At 38.0% G+C, this 18,928-nt stretch overlaps 1 long non-coding RNA gene across 1 annotated transcript in view; it reads left to right on the top strand.

Annotated features, from left to right (window-relative positions):
- Positions 1-3,537: 3,537 nt before the first annotated feature.
- The window catches only part of LOC141498443 (uncharacterized), a 35,859-nt gene continuing 20,468 nt past the window's right edge, over positions 3,538-18,928 (top strand). The window contains exons 1-2 of the long non-coding RNA XR_012471644.1: positions 3,538-3,728; positions 4,873-4,952. This is a non-coding gene — a long non-coding RNA (uncharacterized LOC141498443). The remainder of the gene's footprint in view (positions 3,729-4,872; positions 4,953-18,928) is intronic.

Genomic DNA, 18,928 nt, shown 5'->3' with positions numbered 1-18,928 from the left:
GTTTCCAAAGGATAAGCCAGGGGATCAAAGCTCTGGAAAATTACAGCAAATGGGAAAAGGCTTGAGAACAGGTGTTGAAATAGTTTGCATGTCTAAGTACCAGCTCTGCCATAGGGTGAATTTGCAATTAATCAACCAATTAATTAATTAATTGAGTCTGTCTGGTGTCTCTGTCTGTCTGTCTATCTATCTAGCAACAGTACTTTAAAAGCCTCTCTATGAATGCTGGTGATTGTACTGGCAGAACAACATGCCATTGAAGCCAGTGTGCTCTTTAGTTGTGCTATCTAGGCATTTCTTAGAAATGCTTAAGAACAATTCACTAGAGTACAGTAGTCAATGGGATCAAACCCTGTGATTTTCAGGGGTTCTAAAATTCATCTAATATTCTGATAGCAGACTTCTTGAATATTTAATTGCTTTGTGTATGACTATGTTCCAGGAAAAGTATCTTCCCTTCTCACCCCCCCCCCCCCCCCCACCTCCCTTCTATACAAATCCCCTTTCCTATTCTTTAACAGGATTCCCTCTGAACTCTAGGACCAGGTCTCTAAACACACATTCCTCCTTTTGTTCTGGGTTGAGGGGAATGACTATTTCCTCTCCCTTTGGAATGTAAATTTTAAGGAGAGGAAGTTTATATCATTCAGGCTGCTAACAAAGGCATATACCTTGAGGGTGAGGCAAGTGAATCCCCAAATGAAGATGAAACTTTTTATTTATATATTCTACTTTCTATAGTCTGTAAACATTCTGAGGGCAGAAGTTAGGTTATATGACATTATATTTTCATCACTTAAAACCATGAACTCAGAGAGTCTAGAGTAGATAGCAAAGAGGATGGGGGTAGAAAAAGTTAGCTGGGCACTATAAGGCACATACCTATTTGAATCAACCTACTAGTTCCTGACCTTGCTTAAGTCACAGCCAGATATTTTCTTGGCCCTGGAGTTTGTGAAAAGCGTGGAAAAAAGCAATTGGTCCCTGTGGGTGCTGAAGGTGTGAATGTGGGTTGAGAGCTATTGTTTAATCCTTTGATGATTATCATGGCCTAAACAGGGGGTGTGGACCTTGTGAGGGAAGAGAAGGGGATAGATAGGAGAAAAGTTGAGGAGGTAATATTGATATGACTTTATATTTGGTTGGATATGGGAAGATTGAGAGGGAAATTGAAGAATTGAGGATGATGTGGAATTTGAGAATCTATGTTACTGGAAGGATGGTGTTATCTTGATAGAAAAAGGGAATTTAGGACTAGTCACAGGACTAGTCACTTTAGGACTAAGTCACAAAGATTTTTAATATGGGTCCATGGACTTGATTTTTTCAAAATATTTTGATAACTGTGTTTCAATGTAATTGACTTCCTTTGTAATTCTATATACTTTATTTTATGCATTTAAAAACTTATTCAAAGACAGGATTAATAGATTTCAATGAATTACCAAAAGGTTGTCATGGAGCTAGGGCTCAGGGGAATCATGAAGGTTGGATACAAGGTGTGGGAGTCATCCACAGCAGAGCTGTCCAAAATGCGACCCATGGTCACATACAGCCCACATAGCGATTTTATGCAGCCTGCCTAAATACTTTAGTAAATGAAGTTACTAAATGCTTTAGTCACTAAATGCTTTAGTAAATGAAGTCAAGCTATGGCAGAGCTCTCACTAAAATGGAAAATCAAAATATATTGTCTAGTTTCAATAAAAGCTTTTAAAAGTAAGATTGGACAGCTTTTATCTACAGAGAAATAACAATTGACCCCAGGGGTACTGATGAAATCATCATAGGAGAGTGTAGAGAGAGCAGAGAAGGCCCAGAACAGAGTTCTAGAAGAAAATTACAAAGGGAAGAGAATGGGAGGTGGATAAGTTTGATAGGAAGAGAATCGGGAGAGAACAGTGACCGAAAACCCCAGAGAAAAAGATAGAATTTAGGCAGAGAAGGCCATCAATCACACCAAATGCTGGAGATGTTAAGAAGACTGAGAACATAGTAGAAAGGCCATTGGATTTAACCATGAAGAGATCCTTAGGAATCTTGGCAAGAATAGCTCAAGCTGTGGGGACTGAAATCAAACTACAAAGAGAGGTGCTCAGGAGGTAAGAAAGTGAAAGCAATGAATATATGTAGGAATTTATCTGTCAAAGGGAGGAAAGACATAGGATAAATGTCTGGTCAAGTGAAAGATGTGTTGCTGCTTTTTAAAGATGGAGGGAATCTGGATGTGTTTATAGACATCAGAGAATAAGCCAGTAGATAAGGGAAAATTTGGGAAAGAAAGAAAGAAAATGATTGAAGGGGAAAACCCTCAAAAGAGGTGAGAGAGAGAATGAATGGTTAGCCTTGACAAGGAAAAAAAAGTTAAAATGGAATCGTTCCTTATTTTCTGTCTTCCAGCATTGTATTAAGGACTCTCCAATAACAGTCATACTGACACACTAACTGTAGTGTTGCCTAGAACCATGGGTTCCTTTGTGCCTCCTGAACAAATTCTCTTTCATAGTTGAGAAAATGTCAACAAGTTTCATGGGTTTCATGATACTTTCTCTCTGTGTGACCTTGAACAAATTACTTAACCTCCCAGCATCAGTTCTTATCTGTAAACTGGAGGAAGCAATACCTATAACACCTTGCTGAACTCTTGTTAGTGAGTCAATAAACATTTTATTAAGCACCTGCTATGTGCAAAGCACTGTGCTAAGTGCTGTTGTGAAGATCAAATAAAACAATACATGGAAAGTACTTTTCAACCTTTGAAGCCCTCTATAAATGAGGATTATTTATTATTATTATTATTATTATTATTATTATTATTATTATTACCAAAACTACATTTTTTTCTGGAAAGTTTGAAGTCATCCAGACATGGAGATTTGCCTCAAATAATTGGCCTATGGATAAACCACCTAACCTCCTTATTTTTCCCCCAATAAAAGGTTATGTGTAAACTGTCCTAATTCTTATTTCCCTTGACAAAGTGGTACACAAATGTTCCACTTTCCTTCATGCTTCCACATTGGATGTTTTTTCCAAGCTGTAGACTGCCCCAGCATCAAGACTTTCATGGAGGTCTAAAACTTGCATATTATAGCATCTCTAAATATTAACAAATTGCACTAGCAAACAAGACCATATGGTGCTTTTCAAAGGCTTTAAAGAGGCTGGCTAATTAATTGCCTTAACACTGAACCTCAGGGATGCCCACTCATTTTGCTCTAGGCAAGGCAAAATCCTTTTTTCCTTTCTCCAAATCTCCAAATACCTTGGGACTGTATGTGTGTAAAACCTCAAATTTCCTCCCTTCAATTAATTTTAACTAAAATACTTTTAATTATGGATATTTTTCCAAACACACTTTTTTTTTTGGAAAGAGGAAAGAATAACTATTCCAAAACTTGAGAATAACTGACATGCTTCCTGACATCTAACCAGGAGACTGTAAGCACCATGAGGCTAGGGATTAGGTCTTATTGAAACTTTGCATCTTTCCCCTCAACTAGCACAGAGCTCTGCCCAAAATAACTTTAATAAATGCTTGCTAAATTGAATGCACCATCTTCATTATTATTATTGATTTTTTTTATCTCTTTCTCCCTAGACTGAAAGTTCCTGAAGGGAGGAATGCTTCCTACTATCTGAAATCTCTCTAACTTCTAAAATAGAACCCAGTGCATAATCCATCAATCATTGCTGATTTGAATTGAACTTGATATTTCCATTGAAGGGTATGTCATACTTTCACTACCTGACCTCAAGTTTCCCAAACTGGGAAAACTAGACTTCTTGGTCAACTCCTTTCTTGTAACAGTCTCTAGAAAATGTTTCTAACTGAGTCATTATCCCCCCTCCCCAGTTGCCATTCTTTTCTCCTCCCACTTGCCATCTCTAAAGTTATGCTAAAATTAATCTCCAAATTGACCTTCCATCAAAGAAACTCTTGATTTGGTGTCAAGCTACTATTTCCATTAGTGCCCTTTCTATCATGATCGATGCTGGTTTGTATCCCAGCATTATTGAGTCTGAGAGCATGTTATTTATGAGCCATTACAGACCATCCTGAGACATAGGGATCCTTTTAAACATCCTTTGTGTGTGCTTCAGCTTTCTCCTTCCTCTTGGGTGTTTCTTTCCCTCACTTAATTCACATACAGTCTGTGTAATTGAAGTCTGGAGAGGTATTATTTGAGTGACTCTGAAGATAGTGCCAGGGCAGACCACCCACCTCATTTCCCCTCCTTAGGCAAGAACCTTATTGCTTAAAACAAGTCAGACCTGTTGGCATCTGCAAAACAGACCCAATGTCTTTGGGCCTCGGTCCTGGTGACTGGTAAGTGATTATGTCATGTCTTATATTCTTGCTGAGATAGCTTTGGACAAAGGCCCGTTTGGAATAAACTTTGAATCCATGGAGCAAGTGGGCTTTCCTAGGGGAAGTTAAATATATTTATTTATGACAACAAATGAATAATGATGAAACAGGGTTCTATATGGTTTCTGTCTTCTATTCTCTATCTTTATATCTCTGTCTTTTTGTCTCTGTGTGTATCTCTCACTCTCAATTTAGGAAGCATTCATTACATATACAAAGTTTCAATAAGATCAAGGCCCTGAAAAAAAAAAAGATCTAGGCCCTGCCCTCATGGTACTTATAGTTCTGTGGCTAGATGTCAGGAAGACATGTTAGTGAAACTCAAACCTTTTGAAATTGTTATAGTTTCCTTCTTTGAAAAAAAGTGTATATGGTAGATATGAATAAATATGTGCATATATAATTAAAGCAAATTTAATCTTGTTTTTATTTTTTCTTTCTCTCTCTTTTCCCGCCTGTCTCTTTCTTTCCTTATCTCTCCACGGGGTCTACCTTCCCAGTGATTGTTTGGCATTCAATTTACAAAGAGAACTCAGAGCCATCTGGAGATGTTGGATTAACCTGACTGACATATGCTAAGGTACACGGGATAGAAAGATGTTGGGCAAAGGGACCAATTTGTTAATTTAATTAAATCTCAAGTAACTGAAAACCCAGCAGGATCTTTGTGAAGCCTATTAACTACTCTGAATGTTATTAACCTCTGGGGTTGGGCTCTGCAGAGCTGTGCTCTAAGCTGGGCTTCCAGCATTATGAGAATATGATCAAAATGTTGCGAGGTCCCTGTTGATGTCCAGTTTTGTTTGGAAGCGCCGTTTCCACTTGGCTTTCCTGCACGTACTGCTACTGCTACTGATGTGTGTCCTTCATTCTTGAATTGTGCTAAATCTAGTCTAATAACTCTAAGATCATAGGTTTGGGTCTTTTCTTTGTGTCATTTCCATTGACAGACTACCCCCAATAATCCCAAACAGGGGCTTCATAAAATAAGGAAATCATCAGAAGTGGGGTGGAGCAGGAAGAATCATTTACTATTTGAGAGACATTTAATAAGTGTGATATGTGCAAATCCCTTCATTAAGTAGTTTTGTTGCTATTTAGTCATCTAGTTGTGTCCTACTCTTCCTGACTCTAAGGACTATATAGCACTATATATATCTGTCCAAATTCATTCATTTCCTCCAGGTTGCTATCTAGCCACTTCAATTCTCTTTTTCCTTCAATCTTCCCTAATATCAGGGCTTTCCCAATGAACCCGATCTTATTATGTGGCCAAAATATTAAAGCTTCAGTTTCAGTATTTGCTCTTCCAGCAAATAGTTTGGATTAATTTCGATCTGATCTTCTTGCTGACCAAGGAACTTTCAAAAGTCTTCTCTAGCTTCAGAATTTAAAAGCATAGATTTTTGTGGTGCTCAATTTTTCTTATAATCTCAGGACTCTCACAATCATTCATTATTACTGGAAAAACCATGGTTTTGATTATTTGGACCACTGTCAGCAAGGTGATGTCTGTTTTTTAAGTATGCAGTCCTATTTGTCATAGTTTTCTTCCAAGGAGCAAGGATCTTTTAATTTCGTGGCTGCAGTAATGCATATGCCATGATTTTGAACCCAAGAATATAAAATCCATTTCTTCTCTCTCAGTTTGCTAGGAAGTAATGAAACTAGTTGCCAAAATCATAGGGTTTTTTTAAAATGTTAACTTCAAGCCAGCTTTTATACTCTCCTCTTTCACTCTCATCAAGAAGCCTTTTAATTCTTCACTTTCTGCTGTGAAGTGGCATTGTCTACATATCTGAGATTGTTGATATTTTTCTTAGCAACCTTAATTCAAGTTTTTTATTTATCCAGCTACATATAAATTAGATAAATAATATACATCCTTGTCATAATACTTTTCGAAAATGGTATTATTTGAAGTCAAGGCTCTAGGCTGTAGGAAGGATATTTATTAAGCTGTGTTTTCTGTTCTCCAGGAGGGGAGAAATGACATGTGCACAAGATAAGCAGGGTGTGTTTTGACAGTAAGTGCTACAGGGAAGGAAGGAAGAGATTAACTTTATCTGGGTTGTTTAGGGAAGATTTCATGGAAAGATTTGAGTTGGGGCTTGAAGGATAAGATTTTAATATGGAAAGAGGAAAAAAAGAATATGCCAGATGGATTGAGTATCATGAATAAAGTTCAGGTACATTATGGTTGGTAGAATCAGGTAGGACTTACATATAAATCACTCATAGAAACATCCCTTAAGAAACAAACCTCAACTTGCATTATTCCTGTGACTCATAGTACTGCCCTGGGTGGGTTTCCATTTGGGGTCTCATGTATCAGTACTCTCCTTCACTCTCTTCTGTGTCATATTGCTTGCCTTCTGTTGATCTCCTCTGCTCCCAGTAGACTTCTCTGGTCATTGCTCCTCTTTGGTGCTCCCATCCATTGGCCTGTATTTATTCATTTGTTTGTTTGTTTGTTTTTGCTTCTTCTTGCCTCTTGCTTATTCTTTGATGTTTTTTAATCATTTTCATTCTCTTCCAGGACTTGGTGCTTGGGAAACAAGTTTTGAGACTTTGTTTTTTACCAATCAAACCTATCTACATTTCTGTGATTCTCAAAGTTTCTTTTATAAGTAATCATGATAGCTCAAGCCTCACCAATGGACTAGAGAATTCTTCTTTGAGACTGCAGGGTTAGGCTTGAATTTTTTTTTCTGTGATACTTACTAGCAATGTGATCCCGGGCATGCTGCTTAATCTCTGTGATTCACAATTTTGTCATCCATAAAAGGAGGATAATATTTATAGTCTCTGGCTCATAAGATTGCTGGAGGCTCAAATGACAGGTCTATAGAAATGTCAACTATCATTATTATGTCTCCAATCCATATAGATTCATGGTGAGCTATATTATTTGCCTTACTTCTCTTAGCATCCTAATCGCATTTGGTACTCCCCTTGTGTCAGCACTAACTTTCTGGGGTTGGGTCTCAGAGACTGGGAAGTCAACTTGTCCCAGTTTTCCCTCCCTCCATCCACCTTCCTTCCATTCCCAGGATAACTGGGCTGGATTACCAGATATGCTTTATGAAAGGCCTCCAGAAGAGAGCAAAGAAAAATGGAGCCATTGTAAATGTCTGTCCTAGGTTATTAGGGGAGAGATGTGGAATTCCCTCTGTCCAAGTTACTGAACTGTGTGTGGTGAAAGAAATGAGGAATAGGTACAGCAGAAATGCAGTGCAATTGAGAAGGAGGCAAGGGGCTGGGAAAGAGATATTGGTTCAGAACATTCCCATCCTAGAAACCATTGACTGTCTGAAGCAGGCGGTGCATAGAGGGAATGTATAAGGGAAATGTGGGGAGAGTCTGTCCTCAGGGTAGGGACTGGGGAATTACATGTAGAGATATATGTGTAGGGTTCACAGTCCTATAGGTATCTATAGGACCTAATATTTGTAACTTAGAGATCTCCTGAATTGTGCTATTTCCTGTATATGTGTACATTTGTATGCTTTAGTTAGATAAGCTTCTTAAGTACAGGTACTGGGTCTGACACTTCTTTTGTCTCCTCTAAACTCTTGGCACAGAGTTGAGCCAAAAGTAGGTGTCAAATAAATGCTTATGGGATTGAACTGAGTTAAGCCCAGTCCAGGAATATGATCCATTATTTTTCCACCCTTGCCAATGTCAATCTCACTTGGGCTATGTAGACAAAAATAGTCAAAGCATATAATTTTCCAGGTCCCAGATTGACTCACTGACACCTCTAGAAAGTCAGGAAAGAGGGAAACAGGATCTGGTCAAAATCTCACTATTTTTGCAAAAACTGGGAACTTTACATAAAGAGACACTCTGTGACTCCCACTTCCCAATTGCCATGTGCCAGATTAGCTCATTAACAAGACTACAGCAGGCAATCGAGTCCTCTCATCCTTCTCATCCCTCTCCCTCCATCCATACCCTCCATAAGGGGTCCATTCCTTAGGGGAGACACTGGCTCCATTCATGACTCCTCACTCTGACCATGAAATGCCAAGGATTTGGCAGAAAACTAAAACCTACTTTGTCAGATTCCCCAAAGATGAAAGAGAGTCTGGAGCAGTTGTTTAAAACTGTAATTAGCACTCACCAGGCAATGGAGACAACATCTCAGATCTTTAATTCCTTAGATCTTCTAGAATCAGAGCAACAGACTTCCTGGTCGAGTATCTGCTGAAGGGATGACAACATCCTAGCCCTGGGAAGCACAGAGGGGTTCAAAGAGAGGTTACTGCTAACTTCACTCTGCTCACCCACTTTTCTAACTCTATCCCAAAACTTTCCTTTGGGGGGGAGAGGGAGGAGGGGGAGGCAGTTTCTCTCCTGATTTAGTTCTGAGACCATCTTAGACACTAGGTAAGCTCATAGGCACATTTTCATTTCCAAATTCTCTTTTAGCAGTTATTTCCTAAGAACACCATGTATTTTTCCTTCTTTCCAGCTTTGATATTGCTAGATCAGCACCTCATTATATCATTATATCAGATCAGTTTAGCAACAGATATTTAACTAGTAAGTGCCAAGGTCTGTGTGAGGTCCCTGACTTTAGAGGGGTTAGGTATTCTTCAATTTAATTAGATGAGCAATACTCAGATAAGACTCTTCTTCAGAAAGTTCAGAGGAGAAAGAGAATGAGAATAACTGATGTTAATATTACTTTATGGTCATAACAACCACCCTAGGAGATGGATGTCTTTATTATCCTTTTTTTCATATGTAGAAATTGAAGCTCAGAGAAATGAAATGACTTGCCCAGTTTCACATAGTTAGTGTAAGGCAGGATTCTAACCTTGGCCTTCCTGATTCCAAATCCAGTGCTTTATTTGCTTTATCTTATTGCTTCTCTTTAGAGATGGCCATAGTCAGGGAAGGTTTCATAGAAGAAGTAACCTTAAGCTAGACCTTGAAGGATGGCTAACATTTGAAAAGGAGGAACAAAGAAAGAAGTTTTAGGTGAGGCAAATTGCAATAGTGGAATGGATTGAACACTGTGCTGGCAGAGAGATATGAGGGCTATAACCTGCCTGGAGTACATCTTGAAGTTGGGGAGAAGGGAGAGATTGGGAAGTTGGAGTCTCAGAGACCCAGGTTCTAGTGAATCAATATTGATCAGTTATTTATCAAATCCTACACTTCAGTGTCTTGCATTAGGGCTGTACCATTTCCTATCCTCGTCTTCCTTTTCTCATTATTTCGTGGATCACAGCTTTCCTAATATACTCCTGAACCTGGTAGTGTTCAAGGTCTGTACAACTGTATCTGGAAGTCTAGGGAAATTAGGTTTCTGGTTGCATTGAATTGCTCTTAAAGAAGAGAATAGGAAAGTTGGTATAGTATGCTATTCCTGGATCTACTAAGGAAAAGATTTTCCCAGAGGGGCATCCTCCTCTCTTAAATGAAGGTATTTTCCCTTAGTGGTCCTGTTGTCTAAGGTATCAGGTCCAGACTGCTTTGTCTGGCATTCAGTAATCTGTTCTTTGACTCTCTTTTTAAAAATAGAATTTTATTCTTTTCCAATTACATGTAAAGATAGTTTGCAACATTCATTTTATAAGACTTTGAGTTCCAAATTTTTTTCCCTTCCTTCCTTCCCCCTCCCCCAAGATGACAAGCAATCTGATATATGTTATACATGTGCAATCATGGAAACATAATTTTACATTAGTCATGTTGTAAAAGAAGAAATGGAACAAAAAGGAAAAGTCACAAAACACAAAATAAAACAAAAACCAAAAAGAATATACTTTGTTCTGCATTCAGACTCCACAATTCTGGATGTAGATAGAATTTTATGTCAGGAATCTTTTGGAATTGTCTTGGATATTGAATTGCTGAGAAGAGCTAAATTAATTATGGTTAATCATTGCATAAGGTTGCTGTTACACAGTATATAATGTTCTAGTTCTGCTCATTTCACTCAGCACCAATTCATACAAGTCCAGTTTTTTCTGAAATCTACCTGCTCATCATTTCTTATAGCACAATACTATTCCATGACATTCATACACCACAACTTGTTTAGTCATTCTCCAATTGATGGATATTCCCTCAATTTCCAATTCTTTGACATCACAAAAAAGAGCTGCTATAAATATTTTTGTATATGTAGGGTCTTTTCCCTTTTTTATGATCTTTGGGATATAGACCTAGTAGTGGTAATGCTGAATAAAAGGTGTGCAAAGTTGTATTGCCTTTTGGGCATAGTTCCAAATTGCTCTCCATAATGGTTGAATCAATTTACAACTCCACCAACAATGCATTTGTGTTCAAGTTTTCCCACATCTTCTCCAACATTTATCAGTTTTCTTTTCTGTCATAATAACCAATATGATAGGTATGAGGTGATATCTCAGAGTTGTTTGCATTTCTCTAATCAAAAGTGATTTAGAGATTTTTCCATATGACTATAGATAGTTTTAATTTCTTCATCTGAAAACTGTCTGTACATATTCTTTGACCATTATTAATTGGGAAATGATGTGCTTTCTTATAAGTTTTACTCTGTTCACTATCTATTTCAGAAATGAGGCCTTTATCAAAAACATGTATTACAAAAAATTATTTCCCATCTTTCTGTTTTCCTTCTAATCTTGGTCATGTTGCTTTTGTTTCTGTAAGACCTTTTCAATTTAATGTAATCAAAATTATTCATTTTGCATATATAATGTTTTCTATCTCTTGTTTCTTCATAAATTCTTCCCTTCACTATAGATTTTACTCTCCTAATTTGCTTTTTTTAAATCACTCTAAGCCATTTTTTACTTACCTTGATCTATACCTAGTTTTCTGCTTTACTGTATTCCACTTTTTTTCAGCAGTCAAATAGTTCTTATTCAGAAACTTAAATTCAAGGGATGGCTAGGTGGCCTAGTCGATAAAGCACCGGCCCTGGAGTCAGTAGTACCTGGGTTCAAATCCGGTCTCAGACATTTAATAATTACCTAGCTGTGTGGTCTTGGGCAAGCCACTTAACCCCGTTTGCCTTGCAAAAAAAAACCTGAAAGAAAAAAAAGAAACTTATACTCATTTACTACTGTGTCTTGTGTACCTAATTTACTTCACTCTATTTCTTATTCAGTACCAATTAGTTTTAATGATTGCAGCTTTATAACATAGTTTTAGATCTGGTATGAGTAGGCCACCTTCCTTTGGCATTTTTTCATGAATTCCCTTGATATTCTTAACCTTTTGTTCTTCCAGATAAATTCTGGTATTATTTTCCCCAGATCTACAAAATAATTTTGGTAGTTTGATTGGTACAGGACTGAATAAGTAAATAAATTTAGGTAAAATAGTCATTTTATTAATATTAGCTTGGCTGATCCAGGAACATTGATATTTTTTTAAGAATTTATTTTCCAATTACATGCAAATATAGTTTTCAACATTCATTCTTTTGAAAGCTTTTGAGTTCTACATTTTTCTACCACTTGTCTTCCTTCCCCCCCTCCCTGGTAGAAAACAATCTGATATAGGCTAAACATGTACAATTATGTTTAACATATTTCCATATTAGTCATGTGTAAAAGAAGAAAGTAAGTAAGTAAGAAAGAAAGAAAGAAAGAAAGAAAGAAAGAAAACAGAAAACAAGTTTTAAAAAATGAATGTAGCATGCTTTGCTCTATATTCAGAATCCATAGGTTTTTCTCTGGATGTGTGTGAATGGCATTTTCTTTAACTGATCTCTCAGGATAGACCTTGATCACTGAGCTACTGGGAGGAGCATTGTCCATCATAGCTGATTACTCACAATTTTGCTGTTAATGTGTATAACGTTCTCCTGGTTCTGCTCACTTTACTCAGCACCAGTTCATACAAATCTTTCCATACTTTTCTGTAGTCAGGCTAGGAGCATTAATAATTTTCACAGCTGTTTAGATCTGAGTTTATTTGTGTGAAAAATGTTTTGTAATTGTGTTCATATAGTACCTGGATTTATCTTAGTGTTGTGGATGAGAATTGGGGTCTCCAGTAATGATTAAGGCTTAGTGAAAGTGAATAAATTCACATAAACCTTGGGATTTTAAACTGCTTAAGATTTATTATAGATGTTTTACAAAAGATACAGATTAAACACCTAAAAAAGCAGTAAGCACTTGAGGACAGGCTAAGCAAAGTTTGAGTAAGAGAAGGGGGAAAAGGGAGAGGGAGGAGGAGGAAGAGAGGGAGAGAGAAGAGGAAGAAGAAGAAAGAAGAAGAAAAAGGAAGAAGACAAAGAAGAAGAAGGAAGAAGAGAAAAGACAGACAGCCATGAGAGCTAGCTTGGTCTGGTCACAAGACATGAGAGCCCATGGTGCTCCAGCAGGGCCTAGGTTGGGAGCACATGGCCACCTAGCAAGGTGGAAGGTAGAGTCAAGAAGAATCAAGAAGGGGTAGAGCTTCTTAAATACACTTCTGTAGTGGGTTGGACAAAGGATGGCATTTGGAGAGTGGTCTAGCACTGGTATTCTCCAATGGGCAAACTACATACTAGTCCTTCCTGTCCAAGGGGCATGATTCTAAATTCAAAGTCATTTCCTGTCACATCAGCATCAATGGGCAAGGACAGGTAGCTGGAAACCTGAAGCTGGGGGTTAGGAATGAGGAGACTACAAATTTTACATTTAACAATGGAATAATAAAAATAGTAAAAAGGATTACAAAATTTGTTTCTAATTACAAATCCCTTATATTCATAGTTCTCTGCATCATTAGTAGATGGTCTTCCAAATATTTTATATTGTTTATCTCTTTAAGATTGTTTCGCTACTCCCCACCTAACATGCATGTTTTGCTGTCATCAGTCAGAACTCTTCACTTTCCTATAAGCATGCCAAGCTTAATTCCTCCACCCTATCATAGTTTGGGCTGTTCCACACCCTTAGAGGAAAGAAGACTCAAGGGGCAACATGACTGCTGGGTTTAAGTATTTGAAAGGTATGGTTATCATGTGCATGTGGAAGAGGAATTAGGCTCATTCTGTTTGCTCCCAGAGGACAGAATTAGGAAGTTACAAAGAAGGAAACTTAGGCTAAGTGTCAGGAAAAACTTCCTAACAATGACAATTACCTCAATAGAATAAGCTGCCCAGAAGGGAGTGGATTTCCTCAGCAGATGTCTTTAGAAAAAAGGCTCAAGAATCAGGTGGGAGCCCTTAGAGGTTGAATGTGGTTATGTTCCTCTGTGTTGTGCATACCACCAAGAAAGCTTTTTGACTGTCCTATGAACTCTTTAATACTTCCATACACAAGACAACAAAGGGTTAGATAGGGATGGCTACAATGGTGTCCTTGACAACCCTTTTTCTTCCAAGCCTTTCTTAGTTGTACATGTATCATTTGCTACCCTTCTAGCCAGTAGTCATGGGCTCTGACAAGTAACATCAGCCTAAGATGGAAACTCTCTCCCTTTTCCTCCTGTATAACTAGGTCTGATGGAGGCCATGCAAGACTTGGGTGAGCAGATGAAGAGTGCCATGATTTTGGGGTTGGGTTATCTGTCTAGCAGCAAAGCAGGATATATATACCCATAGTGACTATACCAATACTCCTAGTCTTGGTGGCCCTCTGGTTTCTGGTCCTATTACTTCCCAACTTAGATTCTAAGGACAATGAGAACAGACACTGGCTGTGCTAGTCTAGTTATAATTTTATTTTAAGACAAAAGCATGTTCTCAAAAGAAAAGAAAAAGGTAGACTTTATTGTGGGTAGAATAGGGGGAAGCTATTTTCAATTGAGAAATTTACTTGAAGACAAAGGGGAATCCCTGTTGGTAATCTCTTATATTGAAACTCCTGGGTATTTGAGGAGCCCCTACCAAAAGTGGGATATAGTTTCTGCCACACAGAGTGGGGTAATACTAAAAAATATTTGCAATCTAAACTAGATAAAAATGTAATTGGGATGGCGCAGTGGATAAAGCACTGGCCCTGGAGTCAGGAGTACCTGGGTTCAAATCCAGTCTCAGACACTTAATAATTACCTAGCTGTGTGACCTTGACCAAGTAACTTAACCCCATTGCCTTGCAAAAACCAAAAAAATGTAATTGGGAAATATTTCACAAAATAAACAAAGATATAATAAAACATAGATAATCTTAACATGTGATTTTCTAAGTCAATATGTGTCCTATAGGGATCCTTATGTTTAGCTTAGTGGTTCCTGTTTTTATTTGAGTTTGATACCACTGGTGTTGTGGATAGACTATTGAATTTGAATTGCATTCAAATTTCATGTCAAAAATTCACTAATTGCATGACCTTGGGTAAGTCATTAAACCTCTCTAGCCATCAGTGTCTTCATCTGTGAAATGATTAAACTGAAATTAGTGGTTTCTAAGTTTTTTCCCTAGTTCTATTCATGTGATCTTTTTTTTTTTTGATAATTTGAATAAACCAAGCTGAAAGCTATCTTGGGGAGGAAGAGGAAGCATTAGGGGGAAATATTTAGAAAGGTCCTGAATGGGTTGCTAAAGCACCACTTAGCTGGACATTCTTTGTCTGACAATACTTTTTACCACATCTGGAATACAGGATAGATGATCCATAGAACAACAGCTCCTACTCCTATCTATTGATAGCATACAAAAAGGACAGCTAGTAGCTTGAATGAATAGGGCCAGATCTAGAGTCAGGAAGACTCATTTTTCTGAGTTTAAGTCCATCTTTAGGAACTTACAAGCTATGTGATCCTGAGAAAGTCACTTAACCCTTTTTGCCCTAGTTTCCCCATCTGTAAAATGGGCTGGAGAAGGAAATGGGCAAAACCCTCTAGTATCTTTGTCAAGAAACTCCCAAATGGGTCTTGAAAACTCAGACTCAACTGAAAAAATGACTGAATGACAACAAAGATGTTGTCATTGAGATGTTGTTAGTTTGACCCAATGTAACCTGATAGTTGAATTGCATGTTTTGGAAAGAACAAGAGCAAGAGTACCAGATAAAACCTCTAAGTGTCTTGGAGATTCCTGGGTAAGTCTTGCATACTAGGCCAAGCTTTAAGTGATTGGGGCCTCCAGAACAGAATATACCAAAGGGTGGAGTAGTAGTGGTTCTGTTTCATAAAGTCACTGATGACTCTTCTCTTCATAACACCTTCTGAGTCCATCTGAATTTTCTTAGGGATGATTGTGTAAGAGGTTAATAGCACTCTGGCACTCAGTAGTCACTAGAACCTTTTTTTTCCCCACTAGAACCTTTTAAAATGCCTCACCAAATCCTCTAATGAAGAATTTGAAGTTGAAGGACATTGGAGTCCTTGCCTTTGTCTCAAGCAGATAGCTTTTAGTATGACCAAAATGCTGTTCTTTTTAAAATTAGATCATGCATCTCGGGGAGACTTCAGAAACCCTCTTTTTTTTAGCTGAGGAAATTCAGGGAGTTATTGTCCAATATCACAGAGGTAGAAAGTGTCACCTGTGTGATTGAACCAAACCCTCTCTTGCCAAAGTCACTACTCTTTCTACTGTACAATACTGCTTCCAATCTCTAGGAAGGGGATCAATTCCCTTTATGGGTAAAAGAGACAGGTTCCAAGTTAGAGGAAAGGTGGATAACTACTAAAAAACCTGTTCTTTAAATAAACATCAGGCTGTCTGCAAAATATCAAGATTCAAGGGAAGAGAGAGGTAGGAAGATTGATTTGTGGTTAGAAATTTCAAGCTAAGAGAGTTTATACAAAATTATGAAGGTTGTACAAAATGGAAGGAGTACCAATTGTTGACCGTTGTTTGACAACCTAATTTCCTAAAGTTCCAGTCTTAAACAATGAAGCCCCTTTACAGGGGCAACTAGCCATGGATAATCAGGAAGACCTGAGACAAAATAGATCCTCAGACACTTATTAGCTGCGTGATTTAACTTTAGTTTGCTTTGGTTTCCCCAATTGTAAAATGAAAATAATAACATCGACTTCCTAAGATTTCTGGGAGAGTCAAGAGATAGTCATTCTAAAGCACTTGCCTGGTATAGAGTAGGCATTTAATAAATGTTTATTTCCTTCCTTTCATGACCCCATTCCCAGTCATCAAAAACCTGCTGATGGGGCCATAGGTGTGCCCTCATGATTTGGTTGACTTCATAGATTATAAGCATGTACAAGATCTCAAGAAGTTGAACCAGCATTGATGAAAGCTATCCATTCTGTTTTAGGGTGTGCACATTTTGCATTAATTCTCTTTTCTCTTCTCTATGCTCTCTTGATAATCTTCTCAGTTCCCATGGGTTTAATTATCATTTCTATGCAAATGACTTCTAGATCTATATATCCAGCCTCAGGCTCTCCCTTGAGCTTTTCTGGTCCATCACCAATTGCCTATTGAACAATTCAAATTAGATGTACCAGAGACATATCAAACTCTCCAAGTCCAGATCTGCACTCATTATCTTTTCCTCCCAAACCCTTCCTTATTTCAAACTTTCCTTTTTCTGTCAAAAGTACCATTATTCTTCCAGGCTCAAGTTCATAATCTCAAAATTATTGTATGGTCCTCACTCTCCCTCATCCTACATATTTAATCAGTAGCCAGATTTTTCTGTTAATATCCTCATGACATCACTTACACCTGACCCTTCTTTCTATTCACACAGCCATCATCACCTAGGTGATTGCAACAGCCTTTTAATTGTTCTCCCAGTCTCAGGGCTATCATCACTCCAATCCATCATCCAAAATGGTTGATGAAATTATTTTTTTTTACATACAGAGCTAACCATGTGACTCCCAAAGCCAATGAAATTCCAGTGGTGTATTATTGCCCCAAGATAAAAAAAATTCATCTGTTTATCTTTTAAAGCCCCCCACAACCTGGAGCCAGGTTATCTTTCCATCACTGTGGGGAGAGGGGGATTTTCAAGGCAATAGGGTTAAGTGACTTGCCCAAAGTCACACAGCTAAGTAATTAAGTGTCTGAAGCTGGATCTGAGCTCAGGTTCTCCTGACCCCAGGGCCAGTGAAGTTGTTCTTATCTTTCCATCTTTAAAGGACATTGCTCCCCCTCCCTCATTCTGTGATTCAACCAAACTGTCAGTAACTCTTAAAACTTCTTCCCTTTTTGTTTCTTTGAAATTCCTTCCTCCTGCTACCTCTGTAAAGCATATTTTCTTAACTCTTCTTGGGGGAAAGTTTGGACCAAGTAGCTTTTTTGTAGCTGTTTTTTGCAGAATATTGCTATTGGGAGTGCATTCTATACAGTCTACCTATTGAATTGGGCATGATATACCACAGAAAAAATTAGTTCTTTACTTACAGGGTCATGGGGAAGCTAGCAGGGGAAATATGAGACAAGCTAGGGGCTCAAATTGGAAGTGATATAAGAAAATCAATAGAGTCAGAAAATTTCCTTCAGGAGCAGGTAGAGGTCCTATACTGAACTATCTTGGTCAGGAAATCTATCACCACCAAAATGAAATTGTCTCCTTAACACAAGGTCAAGTCTGTGATGAAATTAAATGTTACCCTCACACAAGATAGGTTACAGCAAAAAGCTACAGCCTCTACTAGGGCAACTCAGTCCTTAACCAGGGTAAATATGAAAAAAAATTAAGTGCTTACTATGTCAAACTGGGAATATAAAACAACTAATGGAAGTGTGCTGCCATGAGGATGGTTAAGATAAAGCAAAAGTTAATCAATCAGGGCTTGAGGGCTAGGATTCTGAGTTCCAGTGGAAAGAGATCAGAGTGAAGGCCATTTGAATTAAAGAAATGCCCCATGCTTATATGTGTTGGCTTAGTGCTATGCCATAATTATCTGGAATCACTATTAATCATGTGTAAGGTCTTCAAATGACTCTCATAGTTTCTGAACTTATAAGAAAAAAATGGAGTGCTGCCCATTTAACCTCTCCAGGAGGGACATGAACAGGAGGACAGGAATTCTTCTGTAAATGGCCCTCCCCCAAAATGAGAGCTGTGGGTAGATAACTAGTGTAGTTTAGGTATGAGCATTCTGAGTCTACACTTGGCAGATTGGCTTTAATGACTTAAGCAGAAGGCTTTTAAGATTGCTGAATAGATAGATAGATAGATAGATAGATAGATAGATAGATAGATAGATAGATAATTCAAATTTTCGGTGAAAGAGTTGGGTTATCTCTTGAGATTTTTGTTATTTGTTGTCATTCAGTCATGTCCTATTATTCTACATGACCCATATGGGGTTTTCTTGACAAGGATACTTGAATTGTTTGCCATTTCCTTCTCCAGTTCATTTTACAAAGGAGGAAGCCAAAGCCAACAGGGTTAAGTGACTTGCCTAGGATCACACAGCTAGGAAGTGTCTTGAGGTCCAATTTGTTGAATCTTTCTACTTCAGGACCAGCACTCTAATCACTGCACCACCTTGCTGTCCAAACAACTTGTACCAGGACCAGGAACCTGAAATGTCCTTTAGCCACTATCTGCCTGGTGAAAAAAGAATATGTGGTTCCAGACACTATCCAACTTTGGAGCTGCTACTACTAAATGTTGCCTGGATTTTCGACTTTCAAAATCTCAGAACAACGTGCCTCAGAGAGTTTATGGGGCTTTAAAAGGCTGAGA

Source organism: Macrotis lagotis, chromosome X, assembly GCF_037893015.1.
Source record: "Macrotis lagotis isolate mMagLag1 chromosome X, bilby.v1.9.chrom.fasta, whole genome shotgun sequence".
NCBI lineage: Eukaryota > Metazoa > Chordata > Mammalia > Peramelemorphia > Peramelidae > Macrotis > Macrotis lagotis.
Note: the sequence above shows the minus strand (reverse complement) of the source record. Positions and strands in the feature narration are given on the sequence as shown.